This window comes from Palaemon carinicauda, chromosome 16, assembly GCF_036898095.1.
Source record: "Palaemon carinicauda isolate YSFRI2023 chromosome 16, ASM3689809v2, whole genome shotgun sequence".
Taxonomy (NCBI): domain Eukaryota; kingdom Metazoa; phylum Arthropoda; class Malacostraca; order Decapoda; family Palaemonidae; genus Palaemon; species Palaemon carinicauda.
This window is the reverse complement of record NC_090740.1, coordinates 2,623,425-2,630,924: the sequence shown is the minus strand read 5'-3', so window position 1 is coordinate 2,630,924 and position 7,500 is coordinate 2,623,425. Positions and strand designations below refer to the sequence as shown.

The window sequence follows — 7,500 nt, the reverse complement described above, 5'->3', positions numbered from 1 at the left end:
TATATATATATGTGTGTGTGTGGGTGTGTGTATGTGTGTGTATTTATATATGTATTTATGTGTGTATATATATATATACACTCGTGCTGAGGGGCATTGGCAGGCGTACGACTACTCGGTCTTCCCGTCCATTAAGGTAGGGGGAATAGGGAGTAGCCGTGTTGTAATTAAGAAAGGAAGAGGAAAGGAAGAGTTTGTGGGAATGGTTAATTCTGTGTGTCGGTCATATTTGACGGGTCGTGTAGATTGGTGTGTGTGTGTATATATATATATATATATATGTATGTATGTGTGTTTGTATATATATATATATATATATATTAGCTGGATTAAAAATCAGCAAAAGAATTATCCCCAAAAAATATATATTGACATATTAAACCATCTCTTCATATATTATTTAGAGCCACGTTCCTCAAGTAGGAAATTTAATGAAATTTCCAAAAATTAAAGCATCTTTTCATTGGTATGATAATAGTTGATTATACTTAAATATCTTGATAAGGAAACAACTGAGTGCACGCGAAACTTGTTGAAACACTTGTTGAAATATTGTGAAGTGAATATCATATTTGGAGATCTTATCTTAACCGTGTAAGCGGTGGTTGATGGTATCAAGGTGATGTTTGCCTTAAATAATGGGGAGATTCGCTTTTTTTTTTTTTGTGGGGGGGGAATTTATTGTTGCTTTTAAACTATACATTCAGTTTTTAGTGGTAGATCTCCTCTATATAATAAAGAGGAAGTGTCTGGATATATATATATATATATATATGTGTGTGTGTGTGTGTATGTATGTATTTATGTATGTATATAAATATATATATATATATATATATATACATACACATACACACACACATTTCCGGTTAATATCAGCGGCATTATTAGACTTGAAACTACCTGGTCTCTTCCTGATGAAGAGGGGAGTAGCCATACCTTGGTTAGAGGGGATGTAGTTAGGAAAAGGGGAGCGGTGGTAAAGGTTCAATATTTGCTTATGTGTGTATGGAAAGATGCCCCTCCTCATAGCAAGGTGTGACTGGAATTCTCGTGCCCAACTGTACATTCAGGTGTATCAAGAAGCTTATATGTAAATTAGAAATTCATCAACTTCTGGGTTGTTGTGGCCTGATTGGTAACGTCTCTGCTAGGTGATCACCAGACTGGGCGTCGTTAGTTCCTTTAGTGTCTGTAACCTTATCATCCTTGTGAGCTAAGGATTGGGGGTTTAGGGTAGCCTATAGGTCTATTTGCTGTATCATCAGCAGCCATTGCCTGGCCCTCCCTGGTCCTAGCTTGGCTGGAGAGGGGGCTCAGGCGCTGATCATATGATATATGGTCAGTCTCTAGGGCAATGTCCTGCTTGCTAAGGCAATGTCACTGACCCTTGCCTCTGCCATTCATGAGAGGCCTTTAAACCCTTTAAACGTTATAGAGGCTTTTTGAGCAAAGATCTAACATTTATTTTATCTTTCTGGAAGCGTTATAAACGTTATAGATTCTGCCTGAGCAAGCATCTGGTATTGATTTTACTTTTCATGTAATACTCTATACAATGTTTTGCAATCGTGCTTACCCCAGGTCAACTATTTCAAGCAAATCACTTTAAATCATGCACTATATGTTCTTCTCTTCCCGGGAACTTCGACCTGAGAGAGAGAGAGAGAGAGAGAGAGAGAGAGAGAGAGGGTTCGTAATCTATGTCTCTCGAAGGTGTTTATTAAAGGAAGGGGGACAAGGAAATACCCATAGATTCGGGAACCCTATGGTGCAAGGGAAGGGCGTGGCTTTGAATGATAAGGTCAGTGCATGAAGGCCATCGTCGTCAGCTGACCTTCCTCGTGACCTGGTTTAGGTAAGGTCATGTGCTTTGATTGTGGGTAGATTTTTTAGGGAAGTTTTCTGTATACCAGTAAAATGGGTTTGTTTTCCCGCTGCAATTTTGTGTGGAGTTTAAACGATACGCAATGAGAGAGTGAAGGCGGAAGAGAAAAGTAATAAAAGAGTAAATACGGTAGATAAACATAATAAAAAGGGAAACACGGTAGAGAAATTATGAGAAAGTAAATACGGGTCGTATACAGTAGAAACAATTAAAAAGTAAACAAGGAAGAGAAACGTGATAAAAAAGGTAAAGAAAGAAGAGAAACATGGTAAAAAAAGTAAACGACAAAAGGTAACATAATAAAAATGTAAACAGCGAAGAGTAACATAATAAAAAGTAAACGCGGAAGAGAAACAATGAAAAAAGTAAACACGGAAGAGAAAGAATGAAAAAAGTAAACAACGAAAAGAAATCTAATAAAAAAAATAAACAACGGAAAGAAACATAAAAAGTAAACAAAGAATAGAAGCATAATAAATAAACAAGGAAGAAAAGCATATTAAAAAACTAGACAACGAAGAGAAACAATAAAAAAAGTAAACAATGAAGAGAAACATAATAAGTAAACAACGAAGAGAAACATAATAAGTAAACAACGAAGAGAAACATAATAAATAAACAAGGAAGAGAAGCATATTAAAAAACTAAACAATGAAGAGAAACAATAAAAAAAGTAAACAACGAATTGAAACATAATAAATAAACACGGAGTAAATGAAAAATAAGCGAGCATAAGAAGAATTATTCAGAGAATGAAAAAAATAAAATCGTGAAATATAAAAAAGGAGAAGGAAGGTGGAAACTCGACAGTCCAACTGAACTCTGAAGAATGAAAGCGAATCTGTTAATTAAGAAAAATATACGCAAGAATGAAACTGAAAACACGAGTATTAAAAGAAAAAAAACTCTCAACAAAGGTAGTCCTAACGCAAGTGAAACTCTCCAACAATGAGGATGAAAACACGAAAATGAAACTATCATTGTAAGAGATCAAAGCGACAATTAAAATCGGAAGTCTCGTCGATATGAAGGCTAGAAATCTCTCGAGATCGAAAGCGAATTCTCCCAAGAGGAAAATTAACTGGCGAGATTGAAAGTGAACTCCTTGAACGCTTGGAAAGTCGAGGAAATTATGTATTTATTGGATTAGCCAAAGGATATTAAAGAAGGTTGCATGTGTGTGATGAGGAGGGGTTAGCCCTTTTAAAGCTGCGAGGCGGAAGAAGAAGAAGAAGAAGAAGAAGAAGAAGAAAAAGAAGAAGAAGAGCACAAGCAAAGAAATTTGTTCCCTTACCTACTTTGTTTGGAGTTACGTGAGAGAGATTGGTTAATGAAAAACAGATTAAAACCTCCGACTTATTAAACTTTTGCAGTTACAAACACAGATCCAAATGAAAATAACCAAATGATACAGAAATGTTGTAATAAAGCAATATTATATCATTTAATACAGTACGCAAATCGACATTTATTAACCGGATTGTTATTTCATATAAAACCCAATTAATTATTGACTTTTGTAGTTGGTAATTATAGGCAGGGGATTCTGAATTGGCTTAACCTAGGCAAAAAATTCGACTTACAAGCCAATCGACGTGCAAACAATTCGACTTACAAACAATTCGACGTACAACCAATTCGACTTACAAACAATTCGACGTACAACCAATTCGACTAACAAACAATTCGACGTACAAATAATTCGACGCACAACCAATTCGACTTACAAACAATTCGACGTACAAACAATTCGACTTACAAACAATTCGACGCATAAGCAATTCGACTTACAAACACTTTCCTGGAACCAATTAAGTTTGATTTACTTTTTATTGGTCATTTTGTTAACGCTAATTAATTTGGATTACTTTTTTGCAATAAGACTTTTTATATGCATAATTATGTTTTACTCATTAATTATCCTGAGATTTATCATTCCCATATGGACAATAATGCATTTCATTTCTATTTTCATGCAAAATTGTGTTTATTCATTTATTGTGTTTATGTAAAGACAGTTTCCTAAGCCACGTTCATACTTGATATATATATATATATATATATATATATATATATTTATATTTATATATATTCATTCAAATAAGCCATATATTTTTGATACATTAATGTCTGGATTCTATTAACGACCTCGGCATCAGAGCCCCAGGCGAAATCACACAAAGACAACAGCTTCTGACCGGCCGGGAGTCGAACCCTGGTCCAGGAAACTTGTATTAACATTGCCATACCACTTGGCGATGGAGAATATGAAAAATACGTCTAAATGTGTAAAATTTATCATATATATATATATATATATATATATGTGTGTGTGTGTGTGTGTGTGTATATTATTTGAATAACACTACTCAAACAGACAAGGAACAATAAAAAAAAAATTTAAGATATTTTTATATATATTTTCCACTGACGATTTTTTGTCTTAGTCACGCCAATCTCATGATAAAACTGCAAAAAAAAAAAAAAAAAAAAATCAAATGATCAAAACTCTATGAATAATGATTTCCTGCCCTGAAAATGTAAATTTGAAGACAAGCTCAGGTATGAAATCAATATTATGATCTCACTTCCTTGACAGATGGAACCGCCATTACTCGAATGGCGGTAAAAAATTTTCATTGAAAACCTTGAGTCATCCTTTCTAATGATGTAACTCCTTCTAAGGATATTGGCGGAGAACTGTCGTGAACAGTTACATTGATAGAGAATTGTTTGGAAAGAGTTGCATGGACGGAGAGCTGTTGGAAACAGTTGCATTGGCAGGGAACTGTCGGAAACAATAACATTGGCAGAGAACTGTCGGGAACAGTTACACAGATAGAGAACTCTCGGGAACAGTTGCATTGACAGGAAACTGTTGGGAACAATAACATTGGCAGAGAACTGTCGGGGACAATTACACAGATAGAGAACTCTCGGGAACAGTTGCATTGACAGAGAACTGTCGGGAACAATTGCATTGACAGGAAACTATCATGGACAGTTGCATTGATAGAGAACTGTTGGAAACAGTTGCATTGACAGGGAACTGTCGGGAACAATTGCATTGACATGGAACTGTCGGGAACAACTGCATTGACAGGAAACTGTCATGAAACAGTTGCATCGATAGAGAACTGTTGGAAACAGTTGCATTGACAGGAAACTATCATGGACAGTTGCATTGATAGAGAACTGTTGGAAACAGTTGCATTGCCAGGGAACTGTCGGAACAATTGCATTGACAGGAAACTGTCATGAACAGTTGCATTGATAGAGAACTGTTGGAAACAGTTGCATTGACAGGGAACTGTCGGGACCAGTTGTATTGACAGGAAACTGTTGTGGACGGTTGTATTAACAGAGAACTATCGGGAACAGTTGTATTGACAGAGAACTGTAATGATCAGTTGCATTGCTTGGGAATTGTCGTGAACAGTTTCATTGACAGAGAGCTGTCGGGACCAGTTGTATTGACAGATAACTGTCGTGAACAGTTGCATTGACAGGAAACTGTCGGGAACAGTTACATTGACAGAAGTGTCGTAAACAGTTGCATTGACAGGGAATTGTTGTGAACACTTTCAATGACAGGGAAATCGCATGAACAGTTGTATTGACAGAGAACTGACGGGAACATTTGCATTGACAGGGAACTGTCACGAACAGTTCCATTGACAGGAAACTGTAAGGAACAGTTGCATCGCCAGGAAACTGTTGCTAACAGTTGCATTGACAGGAAAATGTAAGGAACAGTTGCATCGCCAGGAAACTGTCGCGAACAGTTGCATTGACGGAGAACTGTCGGGAACAGTTGCGAGCAATCTGAGACTGCATTTTCAAAGAGGCGCCAGTGCCACTTGCGAACCGAATGTGACGTTAATTGAACCCAATTGCATAACTTGGGAGGGATGGTATGTCTGCATAATTTCACAAACACAGGAGGAAATGCGATTGATGTTCCCTTATCGTGATAGGCAATGAAATTAAGTAACTTCCAGCGTATACGCGAGCCCTTGTAAGATATTGAATTACTAGGAAATCAATGAGGAAAGGGTTCTAACTTTATTCCTAGAACATACACGTTATGAGGGGTTAGTTCTAGCCTTATCATAAATCCTACACTTTTTGAGGGCTTAGTTTTAACTTTATTCATCAAAGCTACACTTTTCGAGGGCTTAGTTTTAATTTTATTCATAAACCTACACTTTTTGAGGGTTTAGTTCTAGCTTTATTCATTAAAGCTACACTTTTTGAGGACTTGGATCTAACTTTATTTCTAGAACCTACACTTTTTGGGGCCTTAGTTCTAACTTTAGAACCTACACATTTTGAGGACTTGGATCTAACTTTATTTCTAGAACCTACACATTTTGAGGACTTGGATCTAACTTTATTTCTAGAACCTACACTTTTTGGGGCCTTAGTTCTAACTTTATTCCTAGAACCTACACATTTTGAGGACTTGGAACTAACTTTATTCCTAGAATCTACACTTTTTGGGGCCTTAGTTCTAACTTTATTCCTAGAACCTACACATTTTGAGGACTTGGATCTAACTTTATTCCTAGAACCTACACATTTTGAGGACTTGTATCTAACTTTATTCCTAGAACCTACACATTTAAAGTGCTTGATTCAAACTTTATTATTAGAGTAAAGAAAAATGACATCTATGCTCAACATGTCAGTCTGTAGGGCATTGTCCTGCTTGCAAGGGCAATGTCACTGTCCCTTGACACTGCCTTTAATGAGTGGACTGTAAATTATAGAGTGGAAAGATCTTTCCAATAAATACCAAGAAGCTAGGGTTTGTCTGTGTGGTCTTGAAAGATTTCTCTTACATCAGAAATTTAGTTAAAGTCATCACTGTCAGAATAACCACAGGTATTTATGAAATAGATATTTTTTTGTTGTTGTGGTTGTAGTTACATTAATCAGGGCTTTTTAGAGGCAGTTACCTTTTGTAAAGTAATGATTTTTTTGCGTTTCCGAATATCTGTATCAAATAAATTTGCTGGTGCTGCCTTTGTTAGACAAGACGGAAACGCTAGCAAGGGTTCATGCTGTTGTGAGAGCCGCGTCCGTTAGCAAGATTGAAATAAATGGCTCGCTATTGTCCGTGCTATTTTCGTAACACACTTGGTTTCTGGTAGCGAAGTGTCTTGCATCACGTTAGTGTTCATCGGAATTGCCTTCCCCAAAGATGGGTTGGAAATTTATATTCGAAAATGGTTATTTTCTCGTTTTCGTGTTTTTGTAGAAATTAAACGAGTGGGGGCCCATTGACCTTTCGGTGCGTTTTCTATGCTTGTATCGAGAATAGCGTAATGATTTTCTTCTTATATATGTATATATATATATATATATATATATTCAAATAAGCCATATATTTTATACAAATATATGGCTTATTTGAATAAGAAAAACACGTCTAAATGTACAAAATTTATCATAAATATATATGCACACACAAACACACACACGCACACATATATATATATTATTATTATTATTATTATTATTATTATTATTATTATTATTATTACTGAAAATTAGCAAGTGCCTCTGTACCATGGTCTTCCACTGCCTTGGGTTAAAGGTCTCTTGCT

The 7,500-nt window shown here is 36.0% G+C and overlaps 1 protein-coding gene across 1 annotated transcript in view; it reads left to right on the top strand.

Annotated features, from left to right (window-relative positions):
- LOC137655617 (ribonucleoprotein PTB-binding 1-like) overlaps nucleotides 1-7,500 on the top strand; it is a 599,803-nt gene that overhangs the window by 375,351 nt on the left and 216,952 nt on the right.